The sequence below is a fragment of the Rissa tridactyla genome, chromosome 27, assembly GCF_028500815.1.
Source record: "Rissa tridactyla isolate bRisTri1 chromosome 27, bRisTri1.patW.cur.20221130, whole genome shotgun sequence".
Classification (NCBI taxonomy): Eukaryota; Metazoa; Chordata; class Aves; order Charadriiformes; family Laridae; genus Rissa; species Rissa tridactyla.
In genome coordinates, this window is record NC_071492.1 from 339,957 (window position 1) to 363,672 (window position 23,716).

The window sequence follows — 23,716 nt, forward strand, 5'->3', positions numbered from 1 at the left end:
CCCCACAACTGGAAGGGCAGAGGAGAACACAGTTTGTGCTCCCGAAGCCTTGACAAGCCGCCCCAAGGCCCTGAAATCTTTCTCCATTGCCCTCAGACTTCTGCTCTCCAGCTCCTCACTGTCTGCCTGTAAGATCAAAAGAGGGTAATAATCGGAGGGCCGTATCAGGCCAGGAAGCTTCCTGGCTATATCCTTAACACGGGCCCCAGGGAGGCAGCAGACCTCCCTGTGGGAAGGGTCCGGCCTGCATACGGGACCCTCCGTTCCCCTCAGAGGAGCGGGGCCAGAGGAGGCCCCGGAGATGCTGGGAGGGCTGGAGCCCCTCTGCTGGGAGGACAGGCTGAGAGAGCTGGGGGGGTTCAGCCTGGAGAAGAGAAGGCTCCGGGGAGACCTCGGAGCCCCTTCCACTCCCTAAAGGGGCTCCGGGAGAGATGGGGAGGGACTCTGGAGCAGGGAGGGGAGCCATGGACGAGGGGGAATGGCTTCGAACTGAAAGAGGGGAGATTTGGGCGAGAGATCAGGAGGAAATGCCTTCCTGTGAGGGTGGTGAGCCCCTGGCCCAGGTTGCCCAGAGAAGCTGTGGCTGCCCCATCCCTGGAGGGGTTCAAGGCCAGGTTGGAGGGGGCTTGGGGCAACCTGGTCTGGTGGGAGGTGTCCCTGCCCAGGGCAGGGGGTGGCACTGGGTGATCTTTAAGGTCCTTCCAACCTAAACCATTCTATGATTCCATGCTACAGCTCCTGGCACATCCTGGGCACCAACACAGCAGGGCTGCACCAGAAGACGACTGCTACCGCCACGCCCCACAGGCCAACAGGGCCTCCCAGAAGTGCCGTGCTGGAAGACAACAGCTCCTGGCACGCTGAGGACTGTGGCCCTTAGAGTTGCACCCTGCTGGGTGCCATCCTCCCCCAGAGGCCACCACAGGGGGGCCCGAAGGCTCCTGAGGCTCAGGGGGAAGGGGCCAGGAGGCTAAAGAGGGGTGCTGCAGGGACCAGGGGACAAACTGAGGCCTCGAGAGAAGATCAAAAGGCACACTGGGGTGCTGAGAGGTTCCGTGGAGGCTACTGGGTCAGGCTGAGGCAAGCCCAGGACCACAGAGGGGTTCAGAGGGGACTAGTGCGTATGAGGAGGGGTCTGGCTTGAGGGAACTGCAAGGGAAAATGATCAGGTCTTTAGGGGCTCTGATGACAAAAAGACAGCCACCCCCCATCTGGAATTTCCAAGACAACTCGTCCTTATCCACCTCTTTCCCGTCCTGCCCCTAGTTCTGCCCATGTGCCCTCAAGGAGGCTGCCCAGATGCCCACACCCAGCCGGCTCGGGCAGAGCAAAGCTCTCAAGGTGCCTGAGCGTGGTCACACTGGCCAGTGGCTCCATGGCACCTCTTGGGCTTTCAGAGAAGGGCTGCTCCAGGGTTCCTTGGGCTCACTGGGGGTTCCTTGGACTACCTCCGTGCAACAGACACACTGAGGCAACAGAAACGTGACTACTTCCCTGTCTACTCCTCTCAGGTGAGACCCAACCTGCAGTGCTGGGTCCAGCTTTGGAGTCCTCAGCACGAGAAGGCCGTGGACCTGTTGGAGAGGGTCGAGAGGAGGCCACGAAGATGATCCGAGGGCTGGAGCCCCTCTGCTGTGAGGACAGGCTGAGAGAGCTGGGGGGGTTCAGCCTGGAGAAGAGAAGGCTCCCGGGAGACCTCGGAGCCCCTTCCAGTCCCTAGAGGTGCTCCAGGAGAGATGGGGAGGGACTCTGGAGCAGGGAGTGGAGCCATGGTACGAGGGGGAATGGCTTCGAACTGAAAGAGGGGAGATTTGGGCGAGAGATCAGGAGGAAATGCCTTCCTGTGAGGGTGGTGAGCCCCTGGCCCAGGTTGCCCAGAGAGGTGGTGGAGTCTCCGTCTCCGGAGACATCCCAAACCCGCCTGGGCGCGTTCCCGTGCCACCTGCTCTGGGTGACCCTGCTCTGGCAGGGGGTTGGACTGGATCATCTCCAGAGGTCCCTTCCAACCCTCTGATTCTGTGATTCTATGGGATCCAGCTGCACTCAGACTCCTCTCTGAGAAGGAGTTTAGAAAGAAAGGGGGCCCTTTCGGAACCTCTCAGGGTCTCCCTGACAGCTCTGTCTGACCCTGTCCTCTGTGCAGTAAATAACCAAGGGTGCCTTGCCATCCAATCTTGTTAAAACACTTGTTGCACTGACTGTCAGACTTTGTGAAATCCCTCTTTAATATCAGTACATGTGTCAGTGCTGCTCTCGCCGAGTGAAGCGCGTCACCTGCGGCACTTTCCCACCCTCATCCCTTTGTCCCCTTCCTGTGGGCCCGGGCACATCCAGTGCTGCGGGCTGCTCTGCACGCAGCAGATTCTCTGCCCTTGGGTCTCTCCAGGGCACCGCGGGGCAGCGCAGGAGTCCTCCCTTGGCTCTGGGAGTTCAGATCCGTCTCCTGGGGGTGAGAGGGACAGCAGGAGCCAATGGCACAACTCTTTGTCTTCCTTGCAGATCCCCAAAGCCATAGACACCACGCTGGAGAGGTTGGTGCTCAGCTGTCCTGCCTCCAGATTCAGCAAGGTGCTGCAGAATATCTTCCAGGTGTGGCACGTGCCAAGAGTGGGCTTCAGAGGGGCTGTTCCTCACCCTGGGGGGAAGGGGGGACAGTCCCCACCCCAGTGCCCCGCAGAGCCAGCACACCGCAGGGAGGGTGCCCACCTGCCTTGGGTAACCAGGGGCTGCCCCCCAGGCTCTTCCAGAGCACAGTGGCCGCAGAGGGTGGCATCTGCCTTCCTGCCTGGCCACAAGGAGGGCTCTGCAGAGGCATCTGCACAGGCTGGATCGATGGGCCAATGGTGTGAGGTTCAACAAGGCCAAGCGCTGGGGTCACAACAGCGCCATGAACGCGACAGGCTGGGGGGGAAGAGTGGCTGGAGAGCTGCCTGGTGAAAAAGCTGCTGAATATGAGCCAGCAGTGTGCCCATGTGGCCAAAAAGGCGAATAGCGTCCTGGCCTGTATCAGCAATGGTGTGGCCAGCGGGACTGGGGCAGTGATGGTGACCTGTACTGGGCAGCGGTGAGGCCCCACCTGGAGGGCTGTGTCCAGTTCTGGGCCCCTCACCACAAAAAAGACATGGAGGGGCTGGAGCGAGTCCAGAGAAGGGCAACGGAGCTGGTGAGGGGTCTGGAGCACGAGTCCGGTGAGGAGCGGCTGAGGGGGCTGGGGGTGTTCAGGCTTTGCTTGAGATCAGAGGAAGCCTTAATGGCCTGGAAAAGGCTGAGCTCCACGTGAAAGAAGACGAGGCCGTGTTGAAGGCCGTTCTGCAGTGGATTGCTCATGACGGTGCCCAGCAGCACCTTCTCTGGGCTGGTGCCGGGCCTTGTTCCTCCCCAGGGGCAGGACTTGGCCCTTGCTGACCTTCAGGAGGTTCCTGCTGGCCCCGTTCTCCAGCCCACCCAGCTCCCCAGGCCCCAGCACACCCACTGGGGTACAACCCACCCCCACCCCCCACTTTGGTGGGTGCCAGCGCGCCCCACTGGGTCGGGCGCTGAGGGGGTCGCTGCCCCAGCTGCAGGCTGGGAGGATGAACCACAGCACCAGGGGTAGAGAAAAACGTTTATTTCTGCCACATTTCAGACGGGGGGAAGGCCGGGGCGGGTCCCGGCCCCACGCCCTCCGGGGAACGCTTTCTCTTCTGGGCCCAGCGCTGCCACCGCTTGCAGGCCTGGCTGAAGCAGGGGAGCCGGCAGCGGCGCTTCCACCAGCCCTTCAGGCAGCCCCACAGCCGGGCACAGCCCCGCTGCAGGCACCGTCCTGCCGGGCACAGCCCCGGGGACGCCTGCCCGCGCTCCCTCTCCGTGCCTTTGGAGCGCTGGAATGGTTTTTTCTTCCAGGCCTTGAAAGTCTGCCTGTCTGGGAGGCTGCTGGGAGGCAGCTGCATGTCTCGGGGCTGCTCATCCTCGTCCCTCCCGTGCGCAGGGACCCACTTTTCCTCGGTCCCTGCCAGCAGCTCCTCTGGGGTGCCCTGGGGGCCAGGCACCATCCGGGGGTACAGGGATCCGTCACTTCCCACACGATTGAGGGTGTGGAGGGAGGGAATGGAGCCCTGCAGGAGCATACGTTTGCTCTTTGTCGTCTCTGGCTTCACCCTGCAGAGGAGGAGAGAAGGGGACCCACAGGCTGCACCCCCTCCTGGGCCGGCAGGCAGGGCTGCCCAGCACAGGCAGGGCACGGGGTGAGGGTGTGGGGCAGGATCTGGGGGTCTCCCCCACACTCACCTCTTCTTCTGTGTCCGCCTGGGCTGCTTTGCTCCTCGGTCTGCTGGCTGAGAAACTGCGGAGGGAGGAGAGGGAGTGAGCGGCCGGCAGCCCCCGGCACAGCCCCGGCTCAGGGCTGCCGTGGGGTGTTGGCCGTTGGCTGGGTGCTCCATGCCGGGGCCACTCACCTCTCTGCTCCTTCAGCCGGCCACTCGACGCCTTCTTCCGTCTCGTAGTTTTCTTCCACCACCTCTGCAGGACCCAAAGCAGCTTGGTGAGACGGGAGCAGCTCCAGCCCCACACCGCAGCCCCCAAGGCCATCCCACGCCACCACGCGCCGCAGGGCAGTGCGGTGCGGTGCGGTGCAGCAGTCACCTACCCGTTGCACCGGGTGCTGCTTTGGAGATTCCGACACCCACGAGGCGTCAAGATTAAATTTCTTCTTTGCCTTTCTCCTGTGGTTTTGTGGTCAGTCCTTCCTGCATCGACTCATACATTTGGCGTGGTCGGCAGTGCCAGGAACACCCGTTCCGTGGCTGATAAAAAGTTGGCAACTAGGGAGGCCACTATGCTGCCTCCCCCTATTTTGAGGTGGCCTAGTCCTGAGCGCTGGAGCCCCGGTGGCCACTTTCCTGGCTAAACTGGCTCTGCCAGAGGCTTGGCCCGAAATAAATGATGGGGCGGTGATTACCCCCCCAGGCAATTGAAATGGCTATGCGTGGGTTGCCATGGAAAGCGGCATGGCATAATTCTGGCCAATTAGTGGGGAGATTGGGATGGCTCTTAGCTACCGGACTCGGAGCTCTTGACCATGAAGTTGTTGCGTTACGTAGTGAGGTGAGGGAACTGGAAAGCAGGAGTTTACAAGATGCAAAGGTGATTGTGCGAGAAGTAATTAGCGTTCAAGCAGAGCGGTGCCGTGAGCTGCAAGATCACGTAGAGCGGTTGGTGGCACGCGTTGTTAATTGTCCTGAGCGCCCGGCCCTGCCTGGACCACCGTAACAGGCAGCGCACCCTGCGCTCCCTGGCCAAGCTGGAGAACGGGACCACCCTGTCAGGGAGCGGCTCCTCTTCCCGGGGGTCCTGCTCCTCCTTCCCAGAGCCCTGGTCCAGCGTGGCATGCGGCACTCGCCTGCTCGGGACTAATCCGTGGTGCCAAGGGGGGCTGGTGCGGGAGCGGGGGCCGGACCTCAGCCTGGACGCCCCAGGGAAGCTGCCTCCAGAGATGGAGGAGCGGGTCCAGTGTGCCCTGGGTACATTAAGCTGCCCCCTCACACGGCCACGGCCGTGGAGCAGCGCTTCCAGGAGTTCACCCGCGCTCTCGAGGCCTCTGGTCCCTGCACCCCCAGGACTCCCGACCCCCTCCTGAAGAACAACAGGGGGGCTCCTCTTACTCGATTCCTCGGGGACAGGGCTGCACCCCCCCCTTCCCTCCCCCGAGAGCAGGGAGGGGCTGGAGAGGAGGGAGAACCCCAGCCCCAGCCCCCTCCCTCCCCCCCCCGCCAAAACCAGGGGAAAAATCTTCTGGAATGGGCAGCGATTCCGGGCGTAAGAGCTGCCCTGCACCAGCCCCTGCCGCGGTCCAGCGCATTCGCAGTGTCCCCACGCCGTGGCGAGGACGAGCGAAATCAAGGAGGGGACACACACACACACACACACACACACATGCACATTTCGGGGTGCGCTCCCCCTACATCAACTTCAGCCGCCTCCCCCCCGCCCCAGATCACCCTCCGCCATTGGAACCCCACCGTCTCGCCACCCCCCCCCACCCCGGGGCGGCGCAGGAGCTTGCGGGGCTTGCTTTTCCTCCGTGCCTTTCTAAATCTGGGTTTATCTCTAAACGGAGACAAACCTATCATGAAACCTTCTGAAAGAAAGAATCTTTGTTTTACAAAAAAAAATAAAATAAAAAAACCCAAAAAACGGGCTTTTTGTCACGCCAGAGTGGCTTGTGGCAGGCGGCCTTTTTCACAGTCCGAGGATGGAACAGTAATTCGTATTATTCCTTGTGCCACGTATAGTGTAATATCCAGAGAAGGGAGAAAAGCAGATACCGATCTGCATTTTACTTTATTATTTCAATAGGATGCATTTTGGGGTTTTTTGTAGAATATTTGTCAGAATTCCAAGCCACTGAAAGCTTTTGAAAGGTTTTCTAGATCCAGTACGGAATCCCTTTAAGCAGCATGAACCTCTGGAACAGCGAGTGCATTGCGCCGGCAGAGTTTGAGCTACTCGTATTTTTTTTGTCCTTTTTTTTTTATTTTTTTTTTACTTTTCCTCATTGGGGGATGGCGGTCAACGTGCACGCTGCCTCCGCAAACCGAGGGGCTGTGAGTTGATGGTTGAGATAGTTTCTTGGGTAAATCAAAAAATTGGCTTTGAGCAACAAAAAAAAGTGGATCCAGGGGGAAAAAAAAAAAAAAACCAAACAAAAAAGCTGGATCCAAACTAAAGCCACAACATTTTCCTTTGAAGTACAAGGCGTTTATCCAACTTAAAACATTTTGCCATCTTGTTCTTGACAAAACATTCCTCTCTTGGTTTTATTTCTCCCTCCATTTCTAAACTGAAGACTCTGACCCAAGATCCCCCAAAGATTATTTATGAGCTTAAATTAATTCTTCCAGTCCCAGCACTTAAGCACGGGGACCGGGCTCTTCCAGGTTGGGGGCCTTCTGATGCCACTCCTCGCTCCTACGTATTATCTCTTGAGTTTTAAATCCCCTAGAATAAGGCCGTTTTTTTCCCCTCCGCGTGACTGTCTATCATCTGGCTAAAACGTGTATGTTCATAACTGGGTACGTAATTAGCCAGAGGCTGTTGGACGTTATTACAAAAAAATTGTAGTATTTGAGATTATCAGAGATATGAAAAGAGCATGGCGAGGAGAGGCAAAGAAATAGGGATTTTGAAAAGCTCGTTTCTGAAAAAAAAAACCCAAAAAACCGAAATAGCTTTGCATTCAAATGTCGGGGTTCTGTATTAAAATAGGAGGTAAGAAATATTTCTTAATATAATCTCAGGCGTGTCTGGAACTGACCTGGGACAAAGCGTGACCCCACTGTCCCCAGACCGATATCACAGGCCCCTCCTGAGCCCCTCGCATCCGCCGGGACCAGCTGGGGAAGGGCGTGGGGGGCCGCTGGGTGTCACCAAGGGGGGCTCTGCCTGCCCCAGGATGGCACCAAGGGGGTCCCTGACTGCCCCGGGATGTCACAAAGGGGGATGTGCCCTGGGCACCGGCGTCTGGCAACACCCGGCAGACTGCAGCCTCAGCCTCTGCCACCCCAGCACCGTCGGGTGTCCCGTCACCTGGGAGGTCACCGGGGACCCACATCGCGGGCCTGCGTGGGTGACTCTCAGCTCTGCGGCCACGCCGGGGCTGGTGTCATGGAGCGCTCCGACGTCCCCCCAGCGCCTCGGCTGCTCTCGCTGCTGATGCGCGTGGTGAGGCGCTGCATGGCCTCTGCCATGCTGCTGGCTGAGCGGCTCTGGGTGGGTGACTGCTGCACCGCGCGGCGCTGCGCCGTGGCGTGGGGTGGTGGGGAGCGGTTTGGGGGCTGTGGCGTGGGGCCGGGAGCTGCTCCTGTCTCACGCTGCTGCTGGGGGCACTTGCAGAGCTGCTGTAAGAAGACCAAGCGAGAGAGGAGGGTGGCGAGAGCCCAGCCGGAGGAGCAGAGAGGTGAGTGGCCCCGGCACCGAGCACCCGGCAAACGGCCGACACCCCACGGCAGCCCTGAGCCGGGGCTGTGCTGGGGGCTGCCGGCCGCTCACTCCGTCTCCTCCCTCCGCAGCTTCTCGGCCAGAAGAACAAGAATCAGAGCCCAGGTGGACGCTGGAGGAGCGGTGAGTGTGGGGGAGACCCCCAGATCCTGCCCCACACCCTCACCCCGTGCCCTGCCTGCGCTGGGCAGCCCTGCCCGCCGGCCCAGGAGGGGGTGCAGCCCGCGGGTGCCGCCGGAGGGGCCGGGGTGCAGCGGGGTCTCTTTTCTCTCGTCCTCTGCAGGGCGAATACGGAACCGTGGAGGAGGGAGTGCCTGTTCCCGCGGGCCTCCCTGCCCTCGCTGACAATGATTTATCATTTAAGCAGCGACAGCTCCCTGTACCCCGTCCCCCCCAGACCGCCACAGCTCCCTACCCTCCCTGCCAACAATAGACCACCTCAGCACGGATGGCTCCATGTACCCTCTTCCTCCCCCAGTCCCCTGGGACCTCCCGCTCTCCCTCCCGCCATTGCCACACCTCGGCACCAACAGCTCCCTGGGGTCCCTGCACCCCCCGGACCACCAGGCTCCTCAGCCCTCCCTCCACCACCTGCCCAGTGACGACTCCCTTTCCCTCCTGTCCCTCCTGGACCCCTTGGACTCCTGGCCCCCCCTGCCACCCCTGTCAGGGAGCAGCCACAGCCATGGACAAGCGCGCTCGCCAGGCCATCCAGACGAAGACAGAACGGAGCTGCCCGCACCAATGGGCGGTGGAGAAGCCTGTGGTGACAGGGACAAGGCTGTGGAGAGAGAAGCCCTGGTTTTGGCCACACAAAGAGATGCTCTCCGTGAAGGGTCAGAAGGAGGAGAGACAATGGACAGGGACTTGGGCACAGGCACAAACTCCTGCACCATCATCTGAAATGTTGCAAAAATAAATGTTTTTCTCTCCCCCTGGTGCTGGGGTTCGTCCTCCCACCCTACAGTTATCCAAGTGCGGACGTCCTACTTGCAAGCACACAAGACTGACCAACAATCGGTGTGCTCTGTGCGTTTTCCAGCACCCCAGCTGCAAGTCACTGGAGCGTATTTACACTCCTCCTCGCCGATCTGCCGTTACTTTCCCACAAACTCAAAAGAAGGGGCCTTGTCTCCACCGGCAGGATCCCAGGAGGGAGAAAAAGACCCCAGCCCGGCATCAGTTGTCCCAGCCCAGCGCCTGTTGCCCCAGCCCATTAGGTTACCCTGCTCTGTGATGTCACAAAGGGGGGTCTCTGACTGCCCTGTGATGTAACAAAGGGGGGCGTGGCTCCCTGCCCTCCTATAAAAGGGGGTGCGGGCACCGCAGGAGCAGGCAGCAGGCACTGGGCACTGCAGTCTGGCATCGTGTGGGCAGGCTGCAGCCTCCGCCTCTGCCACCCCAGCCATCTTGGCGTTCCCATCACTGGGTACCCAGGAGCACCCTGGGGATCTGTGCTGGTGACTCAGAGCAGCGCGGTCACACCAGAGCCGGTGCCATGGGTCACTCCAGTGTCTCCTTTATGCCTCAGCTGGCCCCACTCCTGCTTCTTGTGATAGTGCTGACCGTGTTCCGTGGTCTGCTGCAGACCAAGCGTCTACGGGTAGGTGACTGCTGCACCGCACCGCACTGCCCTGCGGCGCGTGGTGGCGTGGGATGGCCTTGGGGGCTGCGGTGTGGGGCTGGAGCTGCTCCCGTCTCACCGAGCTGCTTTGGGTCCTGCAGAGGTGGTGGAAGAAGACTACAACACGGAAGAAGGCGTCGAGTGGCCGGCTGAAGGCGCAGAGAGGTGAGTGGCCCCGGCATGGAGCACCCAGCCAACGGCCAACACCCCACGGCAGCCCTGAGCCGGGGCTGTGCCGGGGGCTGCCGGCCGCTCACTCCGTCTCCTCCCTCCGCAGTTTCTCAGCCAGCAGACAGAGGAGCAAAGCAGCCCAGGCGGACACAGAAGAAGAGGTGAGTGTGGGGGAGACCCCCAGATCCTGCCCCACACCCTCACCCCGTGCCCTGCCTGCGCTGGGCAGCCCTGCCCGCCGGCCCAGGAGGGGGTGCTGCCCGCGGGTGCCGCCGGAGAGGCCGGGGTGCAGCCGGGTCTCTTCTCTCTCCTCCTCTGCAGGGCGAATACGGAGGCGTCACAGACCAAGCGCCTGTTGCCGCGGATTCCACTGCCCTCCCAGCCAACAATTTACTACAGAGGCAAAGATGGGCTGCTGCACCCCATGCCTCTGCCGGCCACCCATGGCCCCGGGACCCCCTCCACCAACCAGGGCAACAAGGTGGAGGAGAAAGGGCCGGCCCTCAGCCAGGAGCAGTCACCAGAGCTGCCGGCGCGGCCCAACCGAGTGCAGGTCCGCGTGGATGTGCACCCGCCCCCCCGTGATGCACCACCCATGGCCACGGACAAGAGGGTGCGCTTCCAGGAGGACCCTGCCTGCTCCGACCAGGACACCCAGGTAAAGACGGAGCAGCGCTGCCGGATGTGGCGGCTGTCCGGGCCCAGCGGTGGGGGGCAGCGGGAGGTGTCAGGGGGCAGCGGGGGGTGTTGGCGGCCTGCGGTGGGACCTTCACCGGGACCCCTCCCACCCCCTGCCAGCATGGAGAAGCAGGAGCAGCCGGGGCCGCTGGGATGCCAGGGTGGCCCCAGCGCCTTGCAGCAGAGTTGCCGGGGGGACACATGGAATCACAGAAACATGGAATGTGTGGGCTTGAGAAGGGACCTTGAAAGGTCGTCTGGTCCAAGCCCCACCATGGAGAAGGCTGTGGGTGGGGGCAAGGCCAAGGACTCGGAAACGGGGCCAGACGGGAGCATTGGGGATTATGTCTGGTTGGACTCGATGATCTCAAAGGTCCTTTCCAACCCAGAAGATTCTATGATTCCATGATTCCTGCTGCCACGGGCAGGAGCTCCCTGGCAGAGCCCAGAGCCCGCATGTGGCCGGGCAACCTCGGGGCCGTGCAGGGCGGGACGGTGCCTGCGGCAGGGCTGCTGCCGGCTGCGGCACATGGGGGGCTGCGGTGTGGGGCAGGGAGCTGCTCCCGTCTCACACCGCTCCTGTGGGTACTTGCAGAGCTGCTGTAAGGAGTCAGAGCTTGAGAAAAGTGCGGAGAAAGCCCGGCTGGAGGAGCGGAGAGGTGAGTGGCCCCAGCACCGAGCACCCGGCAAACGGCCAACACCCCACGGCAGCCCTGAGCCGGGGCTGTGCCGGGGGCTGCCGGCTGCTCACTCCGTCTCCTCCCTCCGCAGACTCTGCACCAGCAGATGAAGGAGCAGAGCCCAGGCTGACACTGGAGGAGCGGTGAGTGTGGGCAAGACCCCCAGATCCTGCCCCACACCCTCACCCCGTGCCCTGCCTGCGCTGGGCAGCCCTGCCTGCCGGCCCAGGAGGGGGTGCAGCCCGTGGGTCCCCTTCTCTCCTCCTCTGCAGGGTGAAGCCAGAGACGAAAATGAGCAAGCGTATGCTCCTGCAGGGCTCCATTCCATCTCTCCACACCCTCAATCGTGTGGGAAGTGACGGATCCCTGTACCCCCGGATTCTGCCTGGCCCCCAGGGCACCCCAGAGGAGCTGCTGGCAGGGACCGAGGAAAAGTGGGTCCCCGTGCACTGGAGGGACGGGGAAGAGCAGCCCCGAGACATGCAGCTGCCTCCCAGCAGCCTCCCAGACAGGCAGACTTTCAAGGCCTGGAAGAAAAAAACATTCTGGCGCTCCGAAGGGACGGAGAGGGAGCGCGGGCAGGCGTCCCCGGGGCTGTGGCTGGCAGGACGGTGCCTGCAGCGGGGCTGTGCCCAGCTGTGGGGCTGCCTGAAGGGCTGGTGGAAGCGCCGCTGCCGGCTCCCCTGCTTCAGCCAGGCCTGCAAGCGGTGGCAGCGCTGGGCCCAGAAGAGAAAGCGTTCCCCGGAGGGCGTGGGGCCGGGACCCGCCCCGGCCTTCCCCCCGTCTGAAATGTGGCAGAAATAAACGTTTTTCTCTACCCCTGGTGCTGTGGTTCATCCTCCCAGCCTGCAGCTGGGGCAGCGACCCCCTCAGCGCCCGACCCAGTGGGGCGCGCTGGCACCCACCAAAGTGGGGGGTGGGGGTGGGTTGTACCCCAGTGGGTGTGCTGGGGCCTGGGGAGCTGGGTGGGCTGGAGAACGGGGCCAGCAGGAACCTCCTGAAGGTCAGCAAGGGCCAAGTCCTGCCCCTGGGGAGGAACAAGGCCCGGCACCAGCCCAGAGAAGGTGCTGCTGGGCACCGTCATGAGCAATCCACTGCAGAACGGCCTTCAACACGGCCTCGTCTTCTTTCACGTGGAGCTCAGCCTTTTCCAGGCCATTAAGGCTTCCTCCGATCTCAAGCAAAGCCTGAACACCCCCAGCCCCCTCAGCCGCTCCTCACCGGACTCGTGCTCCAGACCCCTCACCAGCTCCGTTGCCCTTCTCTGGACTCGCTCCAGCCCCTCCATGTCTTTTTTGTGGTGAGGGGCCCAGAACTGGACACAGCCCTCCAGGTGGGGCCTCACCGCTGCCCAGTACAGGTCACCATCACTGCCCCAGTCCCGCTGGCCACACCATTGCTGATACAGGCCAGGACGCTATTCGCCTTTTTGGCCACATGGGCACACTGCTGGCTCATATTCAGCAGCTTTTTCACCAGGCAGCTCTCCAGCCACTCTTCCCCCCCAGCCTGTCGCGTTCATGGCGCTGTTGTGACCCCAGCGCTTGGCCTTGTTGAACCTCACACCATTGGCCCATCGATCCAGCCTGTGCAGATGCCTCTGCAGAGCCCTCCTTGTGGCCAGGCAGGAAGGCAGATGCCACCCTCTGCGGCCACTGTGCTCTGGAAGAGCCTGGGGGGCAGCCCCTGGTTACCCAAGGCAGGTGGGCACCCTCCCTGCGGTGTGCTGGCTCTGCGGGGCACTGGGGTGGGGACTGTCCCCCCTTCCCCCCAGGGTGAGGAACAGCCCCTCTGAAGCCCACTCTTGGCACGTGCCACACCTGGAAGATATTCTGCAGCACCTTGCTGAATCTGGAGGCAGGACAGCTGAGCACCAACCTCTCCAGCGTGGTGTCTATGGCTTTGGGGATCTGCAAGGAAGACAAAGAGTTGTGCCATTGGCTCCTGCTGTCCCTCTCACCCCCAGGAGACGGATCTGAACTCCCCACAGTGCCCTGGAGAGACCCAAGGGCAGAGAATCTGCTGCGTGCAGAGCAGCCCGCGGCACTGGATGTGCCCGGGCCCACAGGAAGGGGACAAAGGGATGAGGGTGGGAAAGTGCCGCAGGTGACGCGCTTCACTCGGCGAGAGCAGCACTGACACATGTACTGATATTAAAGAGGGATTTCACAAAGTCTGACAGTCAGTGCAACAAGTGTTTTAACAAGATTGGATGGCAAGGCACCCTTGGTTATTTACTGCACAGAGGACAGGGTCAGACAGAGCTGTCAGGGAGACCCTGAGAGGTTCCGAAAGGGCCCCCTTTCTTTCTAAACTCCTTCTCAGAGAGGAGTCTGAGTGCAGCTGGATCCCATAGAATCACAGAATCAGAGGGTTGGAAGGGACCTCTGGAGATGATCCAGTCCAACCCCCTGCCAGAGCAGGGTCACCCAGAGCAGGTGGCACGGGAACGCGCCCAGGCGGGTTTGGGATGTCTCCGGAGGCGGAGACTCCACCACCTCTCTGGGCAACCTGGGCCAGGGGCTCACCGCCCTCACAGGAAGGCATTTCCTCCTGATCTCTCTCCCAAATCTCCCCTCTTTCAGTTCGAAGCCATTCCCCCTCGTCCATGGCTCCCCTCCCTGCTCCAGAGTCCCTCCCCATCCCTCCTGGAGCCCCTTTAGGGACTGGAAGGGGCTCCGAGGTCTCCCCGGAGCCTTCTCTTCTCCAGGCTGAACCCCCCCAGCTCTCTCAGCCTGTCCCCACAGCAGAGGGGCTCCAGCCCTCGGATCATCTTCGTGGCCTCCTCTCGACCCTCTCCAACAGGTCCACGGCCTTCTCGTGCTGAGGACTCCAAAGCTGGACCCAGCACTGCAGGTTGGGTCTCACCTGAGAGGAGTAGACGGGGAAGTAGTCACGTTTCTGTTGCGTCAGTGTGTCTGTTGCACGGAGGCAGTCCAAGGAACCCCCAGTGAACCCAAGGAACCCCGGAGCAGCCCTTCTCTGAAAGCCCAAGAGGTGCCATGGAGCCGCTGGCCAGTGTGACCACGCTCAGGCACCTTGAGAGCTTTGCTCTGCCCGAGCCGTCTGGGTGTGGGCATCTGGGCAGCCTCCTTGAGGGCACATGGGCAGAACTAGGGACAGGACAGGAAAGAGGTGGATAAGGACGAGTTGTCTTGGAAATTCCAGATGGGGGGTGGCTGTCTTTTTGTCATCAGAGCCCCTAAAGACCTGATCATTTTCCCTTGCAGTTCCCTCAAGCCAGACCCCTCCTCATACGCACTAGTCCCCTCTGAACCCCTCTGTGGTCCTGGGCTTGCCTCAGCCTGACCCAGTAGCCTCCACGGAACCTCTCAGCACCCCAGTGTGCCTTTTGATCTTCTCTCGAGGCCTCAGTTTGTCCCCTGGTCCCTGCAGCACCCCTCTTTAGCCCCCTGGCCCCTTCCCCCTGAGCCTCAGGAGCCTTCGGGCCCCCCTGTGGTGGCCTCTGGGGGAGGATGGCACCCAGCAGGGTGCAACTCTAAGGGCCACAGTCCTCAGCGTGCCAGGAGCTGTTGTCTTCCAGCACGGCACTTCTGGGAGGCCCTGTTGGCCTGTGGGGCGTGGCGGTAGCAGTCGTCTTCTGGTGCAGCCCTGCTGTGTTGGTGCCCAGGATGTGCCAGGAGCTGTAGCATGGAATCATAGAATGGTTTAGGTTGGAAGGACCTTAAAGATCACCCAGTGCCACCCCCTGCCCTGGGCAGGGACACCTCCCACCAGACCAGGTTGCCCCAAGCCCCCTCCAACCTGGCCACAGCTTCTCTGGGCAACCTGGGCCAGGGGCTCACCACCCTCACAGGAAGGCATTTCCTCCTGATCTCTCGCCCAAATCTCCCCTCTTTCAGTTCGAAGCCATTCCCCCTCGTACCATGGCTCCCCTCCCTGCTCCAGAGTCCCTCCCCATCTCTCCCGGAGCCCCTTTAGGGACTGGAAGGGGCTCCGAGGTCTCCCTGGAGCCTTCTCTTCTCCAGGCTGAACCCCCCCAGCTCTCTCAGCCTGTCCTCCCAGCAGAGGGGCTCCAGCCCTCCCAGCATCTCCGGGGCCTCCTCTGGCCCCGCTCCTCTGAGGGGAACGGAGGGTCCCGTATGCAGGCCGGACCCTTCCCACAGGGAGGTCTGCTGCCTCCCTGGGGCCCGTGTTAAGGATATAGCCAGGAAGCTTCCTGGCCTGATACGGCCCTCCGATTATTACCCTCTTTTGATCTTACAGGCAGACAGTGAGGAGCTGGAGAGCAGAAGTCTGAGGGCAATGGAGAAAGATTTCAGGGCCTTGGGGCGGCTTGTCAAGGCTTCGGGAGCACAAACTGTGTTCTCCTCTGCCCTTCCAGTTGTGGGGACTGGCAAATGGGTAAACAAGAAAATCGGACAGATCAACACCCGGCTCCAGAACTGGTGCTACGAGCAGGGCTTTGGGTTCTGTGATCGTAGTTTGATCTGCAGGACGCCGGGCCTGCTCGCTAAGAATGGGAAAAGCCGATCCCGAAAGGGGAAAAGGGGACTAGGCCAAGAGTTAGCAAGGCTCATGGACAGGGCTTTAAACTCGAATGGAAGGGGGAAGGGGATAAAACCAGGCCCACTAGTAACGAGCCTAGGGATAAAGGGCCAAGGATGGGGGTAGCTCAGCTCAAGCGCATCTACACGAACGCACGGAGCATGGGCAACCGACGGGATGAGCTGGAAGCCATTGTGCAGCACGACAGCTATGAGGTAGTGGCCATCAGGGAGACCTGGTGGGATGACTGTCACGACTGGAAAGCCGCCATGAATGGCCCTAAGCTCTTCAGAAGGGACAGGCAAGGACGGAGAGGCGGGGGTGTGGCTCTGTACACCAGGGAATGTTTTGATGGTATAGAGCCAGATTGCAGTGATGATAAAGTCGAGTGTTTATGGTTAAGGACGAAGGGGAAGGCGAATAAGGGAGATCTTGTGCCGGGTGTGTGCCATAGACCACTGGCGGGAGAGCTCACCAAGCCTCTCTCCATCAGTTATCAACAGTCTCGGTCAAGAGGGGAGGTAGCAGATGACTGGAGGGTGGCTAATGTGACGCCCATCTACAAGAAGGGTGGGAAGGAGGATCCGGGAAAGTACAGGCCTGTCAGCCTGACCTCGGTCCCAGGAAAGATCCTGGAGAGGATCATCTTGAGTGAGCTCTCACGGCAAGCGCAGGGCAGCCAAGGGACCGGGGCCAGCCAGCAGGGGTTTAGGAAAGGAGGTCCTGCTTAACCAACCTGATCTCTTTCTATGACCACGTCACCCGCCTTCTGGACGCGGGAAGGCTGTGGACGTCGTCTGTCTGGACTTTGGTAAGGCCTTTGACACCGTCCCCCACAGCATTCTCCTGGAGAAGCTGGCGAATCCTGGCATAGACAAGTGTACTCTTTGCTGGGTGAAAAACTGGCTGGATGGCCGTGCCCAGAGAGTTGGGATTAATGGGGTGAAATCCTCTTGGCGGCCCGTCACCAGTGGTGCCCCTCAGGGCTCAGTTTTGGGGCCAGTTTTGTTTAGTATCTTTATCAATGGTGTGGATGAGGGGATTGAGTGCACCCTCAGTAAGTTTGCAGACGACACCAAGCTCGGTGGGAGTGTTGATCTGCTTGAGGGTAGGAAGGCTCTGCAGAGGGACCTGGACAGGCTGGATCGACGCGCCAAGGCCAACTGTATGAGGTTTAATAAGGCCAAGGGCCGGGTCCTGCATTTCGGTCACAACGACCCCAAGCAACGCTACAGGCTTGCGGGTTATCCTTTGGTGTGTGCGTGGTTGGACTCGATGATCTCAAAGGTCCTTTCCAACCATGAAGATTCTATCATTCTATGATTCTAAGCGGCGGCTCCCTGCCCCCACCCCCGGTAGCTCAGGGTGGGCATGGCTCCCCTGGCATGGAATACCAGGGAGAATTAACCCTATGCCCGCCGGAACCAGGACCGCCGACTACGCCAAATGTGTGAGCCGACGCAGGCAGGACCGACCACAAAACCACGGAAGAAAGGCAAAGAAGAAATTTAATCTTGACGCCTCGTGGGTCCGGGAATCTCCAAAGCAGCCCCCGGGCAGAGGCACGCAAGCAGGGGCCGCAGGTACCGTGGAGTGAGAGAGTCCTTATGAGCGAGAAAGTCCTTGTGAGCGAGAGAGCGAGAGCGCCCGGACTCCCTGTTCTTGCCGGTAGTTGAAGGGTTCCAGCAGGCCTAGTTTCCCCCCTGCGCTTGCATCTTCTTCAACAACAGGGCAGGATTCTCAAGCGGCTGGGTAAGGTGTCCCTGAGTGCACCGCAGACTTACGTTATCCAAGTGCGGACGTCCTACTTGCAACCACACAAGACTGACCAACAATCGGTGTGCTCTGTGCGTTTTCCAGCACCCCAGCTGCAAGTCACTGGAGCATATTTACACTCCTCCTCGCTGATCTGCCGTTACTTTCCCACAAACTCAAAAGAAGGGGCCTTGTCTCCACCGGCAGGATCCCAGGAGGGAGAAAAAGACCCCAGCCCGGCATCAGTTGTCCCAGCCCAGCGCCTGTTGCCCCAGCCCATCAGGTTACCCTGCTCTGAGATGTTACAAAGGGGGGGTCTCTGACTGCCCTGTGATGTCACAAAGGGGGGTCTCTGACTGCCCTGTGATGTCACAAAGCGGGGCGTGGCTCCCTGCCCTCCTATAAAAGGGGGTGCGGGCACCGCAGGAGCAGGCAGCAGGCACTGGGCACTGCAGTCTGGCATCGTGTGGGCAGACTGCAGCCTCGGCCACTGCCACCCCAGCCATCTTGGCGTTCCCATCACTGGGTACCCAGGAGGACCCTGGGGATCTGTGCTGGTGACTCAGAGCAGCGCGGGCGGTCACACCGGAGCCGGTGCCATGGGTCGCTCCAGTGGCTCCCATGTGGCTCAGCTGGCCCCACTGCTGCTTCTCATGATGGTGCTGAGCGTGTTCTGTGGTCTGCTGCAGACCAAGCGTCTACGGGTAGGTGACTGCTGCACCGCACCGCACTGCCCTGCGGCGCGTGGTGGCGTGGGATGGCCTTGGGGACTGCGGTGTGGGGCTGGAGCTGCTCCCGTCTCACCAAGCTGCTTTGGGTCCTGCAGAGGTGGTGGAAGAAAACTACGAGACGGAAGAAGGCGTCGAGTGGCCGGCTGAAGGAGCAGAGAGGTGAGTGGCCCCGGCATGGAGCACCCAGCCAACGGCCAACACCCCACGGCAGCCCTGAGCTGGGGCTGTGCCGGGGGCTGCCGGCCGCTCACTCCCTCTCCTCCCTCCGCAGTTTCTCAGCCAGCAGACCGAGGAGCAAAGCAGCCCAGGCGGACACAGAAGAAGAGGTGAGTGTGGGGGAGACCCCCAGATCCTGCCCCACACCCTCACCCCGTGCCCTGCCTGCGCTGGGCAGCCCTGCCCGCCGGCCCAGGAGGGGGTGCTGCCCGCGGGTGCCGCCGGAGGGGCCGGGGTGCAGCAGGGTCTCTTCTCTCTCCTCCTCTGCAGGGCGAATACGGAGGCGTCACAGACCAAGCGCCTGTTGCCGCGGATTCCACTGCCCTCCCAGCCAACAATTTACTTCAGAGGCAGAGATGGGTTGCTGTACTCCATGCCTCTGCTGGCCACCCAGGGCCCCGTGACCCCCTCCACCAACCAGGGCAACAAGGTGGAGGAGAAAGGGCCGGCCCTCAGCCAGGAGCAGTCACCAGAGCTGCCGGCGCGGCCCAACCGAGTGCAGGTCCGCGTGGATGTGCACCCGCCCCCCCGTGATGCACCACCCATGGCCACGGACAAGAGGGTGCGCTTCCAGGAGGACCCTGCCTGCTCCGACCAGGACACCCAGGTAAAGACGGAGCAGCGCTGCCGGATGTGGCGGCTGTCCGGGCCCAGCGGTGGGGGGCAGCGGGAGGTGTCAGGGGGCAGCGGGGGGTGTTGGCGGCCTGCGGTGGGACCTTCACCGGGACCCCTCCCACCCCCTGCCAGCATGGAGAAGCAGGAGCAGCCGGGGCCGCTGGGATGCCAGGGTGGCCCCAGCGCCTTGCAGCAGAGTTGCCGGGGGGACACATGGAATCACAGAAACATGGAATGTGTGGGCTTGAGAAGGGACCTTGAACGGTCGTCTGGTCCAAGCCCCACCATGGAGAAGGCTGTGGGTGGGGGCAAGGCCAAGGACTCGGAAACGGGGCCAGACGGGAGCATTGGGGATTATGTCTGGTTGGACTCGATGATCTCAAAGGTCCTTTCCAACCCGGAAGATTCTATGATTCCATGATTCCTGCTGCCACGGGCAGGAGCTCCCTGGCAGAGCCCAGAGCCCGCACGTGGCCGGGCAACCTCGGGGCCGTGCAGGGCGGGACGGTGCCTGCGGCAGGGCTGCTGCCGGCTGCGGCACATGGGGGGCTGCGGTGTGGGGCAGGGAGCTGCTCCCGTCTCACACCGCTCCTGTGGGTACTTGCAGAGCTGCTGTAAGGAGTCGGAGCTTGAGACAAGCGCGGAGAGAGCCCGGCTGGAGGAGCGGAGAGGTGAGTGGCCCCGGCACTGAGCGCCCGGCAAACGGCCAACACCCCACGGCAGCCCTGAGCCAGGGCTGTGCCGGGGGCTGCCGGCCGCTCACTCCCTCTCCTCCCTCCGCAGACTCTCCGCCAGCAGATGATGGAGCAGAGCCCAGGCTGACACTGGAGGAGCGGTGAGTGTGGGCAAGACCCCCAGATCCTGCCCCACACCCTCACCCCGTGCCCTGCCTGCGCTGGGCAGCCCTGCCTGCCGGCCCAGGAGGGGGTGCAGCCCGTGGGTCCCCTTCTCTCCTCCTCTGCAGGGTGAAGCCCGAGACGACAAAGAGCAAACGTATGCTCCCGCGGGGCTCCATTCCATCTCTCCACACTCTCTATAGTGTGGGAAGTGATGGATCCCTGTACCCCCGGACGCTGCCTGGCCCCCAGGGCACCCCAGAGGAGCTGCTGGCAGGGACCGAGGAAAAGTGGGTCCCTGCGCACGGGAGGGACGAGGAAGAGCAGCCCCGAGACATGCAGCTGCCTCCCAGCAGCCTCCCAGACAGGCAGACTTTCAAGGCCTGGAAGAAAAAACCATTCCAGCGCTCCAAAGGCACGGAGAGGGAGCGCGGGCAGGCGTCCCCGGGGCTGTGCCCGGCAGGACGGTGCCTGCAGCGGGGCTGTGCCCGGCTGTGGGGCTGCCTGAAGGGCTGGTGGAAGCGCCGCTGCCGGCTCCCCTGCTTCAGCCAGGCCTGCAAGCGGTGGCAGCGCTGGGCCCAGAAGAGAAAGCGTTCCCCGGAGGGCGTGGGGCCGGGACCCGCCCCGGCCTTCCCCCCGTCTGAAATGTGGCAGAAATAAACGTTTTTCTCTACCCCTGGTGCTGTGGTTCATCCTCCCAGCCTGCAGCTGGGGCAGCGACCCCCTCAGCGCCCGACCCAGTGGGGCGCGCTGGCACCCACCAAAGTGGGGGGTGGGGGTGGGTTGTACCCCAGTGGGTGTGCTGGGGCCTGGGGAGCTGGGTGGGCTGGAGAAAGGGGCCAGCAGGAACCTCCTGAAGGTCAGCAAGGGCCAAGTCCTGCCCCTGGGGAGGAACAAGGCCCGGCACCAGCCCAGAGAAGGTGCTGCTGGGCACCGTCATGAGCAATCCACTGCAGAACGGCCTTCAACACGGCCTCGTCTTCTTTCACGTGGAGCTCAGCCTTTTCCAGGCCATTAAGGCTTCCTCTGATCTCAAGCAAAGCCTGAACACCCCCAGCCCCCTCAGCCGCTCCTCACCGGACTCGTGCTCCAGACCCCTCACCAGCTCCGTTGCCCTTCTCTGGACTCGCTCCAGCCCCTCCATGTCTTTTTTGTGGTGAGGGGCCCAGAACTGGACACAGCCCTCCAGGTGGGGCCTCACCGCTGCCCAGTACAGGTCACCATCACTGCCCCAGTCCCGCTGGCCACACCATTGCTGATACAGGCCAGGACGCTATTCGCCTTTTTGGCCACATGGGCACACTGCTGGCTCATATTCAGCAGCTTTTTCACCAGGCAGCTCTCCAGCCACTCTTCCCCCCCAGCCTGTCGCGTTCATGGCGCTGTTGTGACCCCAGCGCTTGGCCTTGTTGAACCTCACACCATTGGCCCATCGATCCAGCCTGTGCAGATGCCTCTGCAGAGCCCTCCTTGTGGCCAGGCAGGAAGGCAGATGCCACCCTCTGCGGCCACTGTGCTCTGGAAGAGCCTGGGGGGCAGCCCCTGGTTACCCAAGGCAGGTGGGCACCCTCCCTGCGGTGTGCTGGCTCTGCGGGGCACTGGGGTGGGGACTGTCCCCCCTTCCCCCCAGGGTGAGGAACAGCCCCTCTGAAGCCCACTCTTGGCACGTGCCACACCTGGAAGATATTCTGCAGCACCTTGCTGAATCTGGAGGCAGGACAGCTGAGCACCAACCTCTCCAGCGTGGTGTCTATGGCTTTGGGGATCTGCAAGGAAGACAAAGAGTTGTGCCATTGGCTCCTGCTGTCCCTCTCACCCCCAGGAGACGGATCTGAACTCCCCACAGTGCCCTGGAGAGACCCAAGGGCAGAGAATCTGCTGCGTGCAGAGCAGCCCGCGGCACTGGATGTGCCCGGGCCCACAGGAAGGGGACAAAGGGATGAGGGTGGGAAAGTGCCGCAGGTGACACGCTTCACTCGGCGAGAGCAGCACTGACACATGTACGGATATTAAAGAGGGATTTCACAAAGTCTGACAGTCAGTGCAACAAGTGTTTTAACAAGATTGGATGGCAAGGCACCCTTGGTTATTTACTGCACAGAGGACAGGGTCAGACAGAGCTGTCAGGGAGACCCTGAGAGGTTCCGAAAGGGCCCCCTTTCTTTCTAAACTCCTTCTCAGAGAGGAGTCTGAGTGCAGCTGGATCCCATAGAATCACAGAATCAGAGGGTTGGAAGGGACCTCTGGAGATGATCCAGTCCAACCCCCTGCCAGAGCAGGGTCACCCAGAGCAGGTGGCACGGGAACGCGCCCAGGCGGGTTTGGGATGTCTCCAGAGGCAGAGACTCCACCACCTCTCTGGGCAACCTGGGCCAGGGGCTCACCACCTTCACAGGAAGGCATTTCCTCCTGATCTCTCGCCCAAATCTCCCCTCTTTCAGTTCGAAGCCATTCCCCCTCGTACCATGGCTCCCCTCCCTGCTCCAGAGTCCCTCCCCATCTCTCCTGGAGCACCTCTAGGGACTGGAAGGGGCTCCGAGGTCTCCCGGGAGCCTTCTCTTCTCCAGGCTGAACCCCCCCAGCTCTCTCAGCCTGTCCTCACAGCAGAGGGGCTCCAGCCCTCGGATCATCTTCGTGGCCTCCTCTCGACCCTCTCCAACAGGTCCACGGCCTTCTCGTGCTGAGGACTCCAAAGCTGGACCCAGCACTGCAGGTTGGGTCTCACCTGAGAGGAGTAGACGGGGAAGTAGTCACGTTTCTGTTGCCTCAGTGTGTCTGTTGCACGGAGGTAGTCCAAGGAACCCCCAGTGAGCCCAAGGAACCCTGGAGCAGCCCTTCTCTGAAAGCCCAAGAGGTGCCATGGAGCCACTGGCCAGTGTGACCACGCTCAGGCACCTTGAGAGCTTTGCTCTGCCCGAGCCGGCTGGGTGTGGGCATCTGGGCAGCCTCCTTGAGGGCACATGGGCAGAACTAGGGGCAGGACGGGAAAGAGGTGGATAAGGACGAGTTGTCTTGGAAATTCCAGATGGGGGGTGGCTGTCTTTTTGTCATCGGAGCCCCTAAAGACCTGATCATTTTCCCTTGCAGTTCCCTCAAGCCAGACCCCTCCTCATACGCACTAGTCCCCTCTGAACCCCTCTGTGGTCCTGGGCTTGCCTCAGCCTGACCCAGTAGCCTCCACGGAACCTCTCAGCACCCCAGTGTGCCTTTTGATCTCCTCTCGAGGCCTCAGTTTGCCCCCAGGTCCCTGCAGCACCCCTCTTTAGCCCCCTGGCCCCTTCCCTCTGAGCCTCAGGAGCCCTCCCTTGATCTGGGGCCAGCAGAGGGCTCTCGAGCACACTCCCACCGCAGGACTCCTCCATTTGCCCTGTAGCTCTCTTAGCAGCACTCTAGTCCACTCAGGAGCCCTCCCGAGGCCTCCATTGCAGCCTGCACCCCTCTGTGGGACCTCAACCTGCCCCCGGGGGATGCTGTGTGCTATGAGGAGCCCCGGGCCAGTGGGACCGGGCTTTGCTCCATCTCTGTGGTGGCCTCTGGGGGAGGATGGCACCCAGCAGGGTGCAACTCTAAGGGCCACAGTCCTCAGCGTGCCAGGAGCTGTTGTCTTCCAGCACGGCACTTCTGGGAGGCCCTGTTGGCCTGTGGGGCGTGGCGGTAGCAGTCGTCTTCTGGTGCAGCCCTGCTGTGTTGGTGCCCAGGATGTGCCAGGAGCTGTAGCATGGAATCATAGAATGGTTTAGGTTGGAAGGACCTTAAAGATCACCCAGTGCCACCCCCTGCCCTGGGCAGGGACACCTCCCACCAGACCAGGTTGCCCCAAGCCCCCTCCAACCTGGCCTTGAACCCCTCCAGGGATGGGGCAGCCACAGCTTCTCTGGGCAACCTGGCCCAGGGGCTCACCACCCTCACAGGAAGGCATTTCCTCCT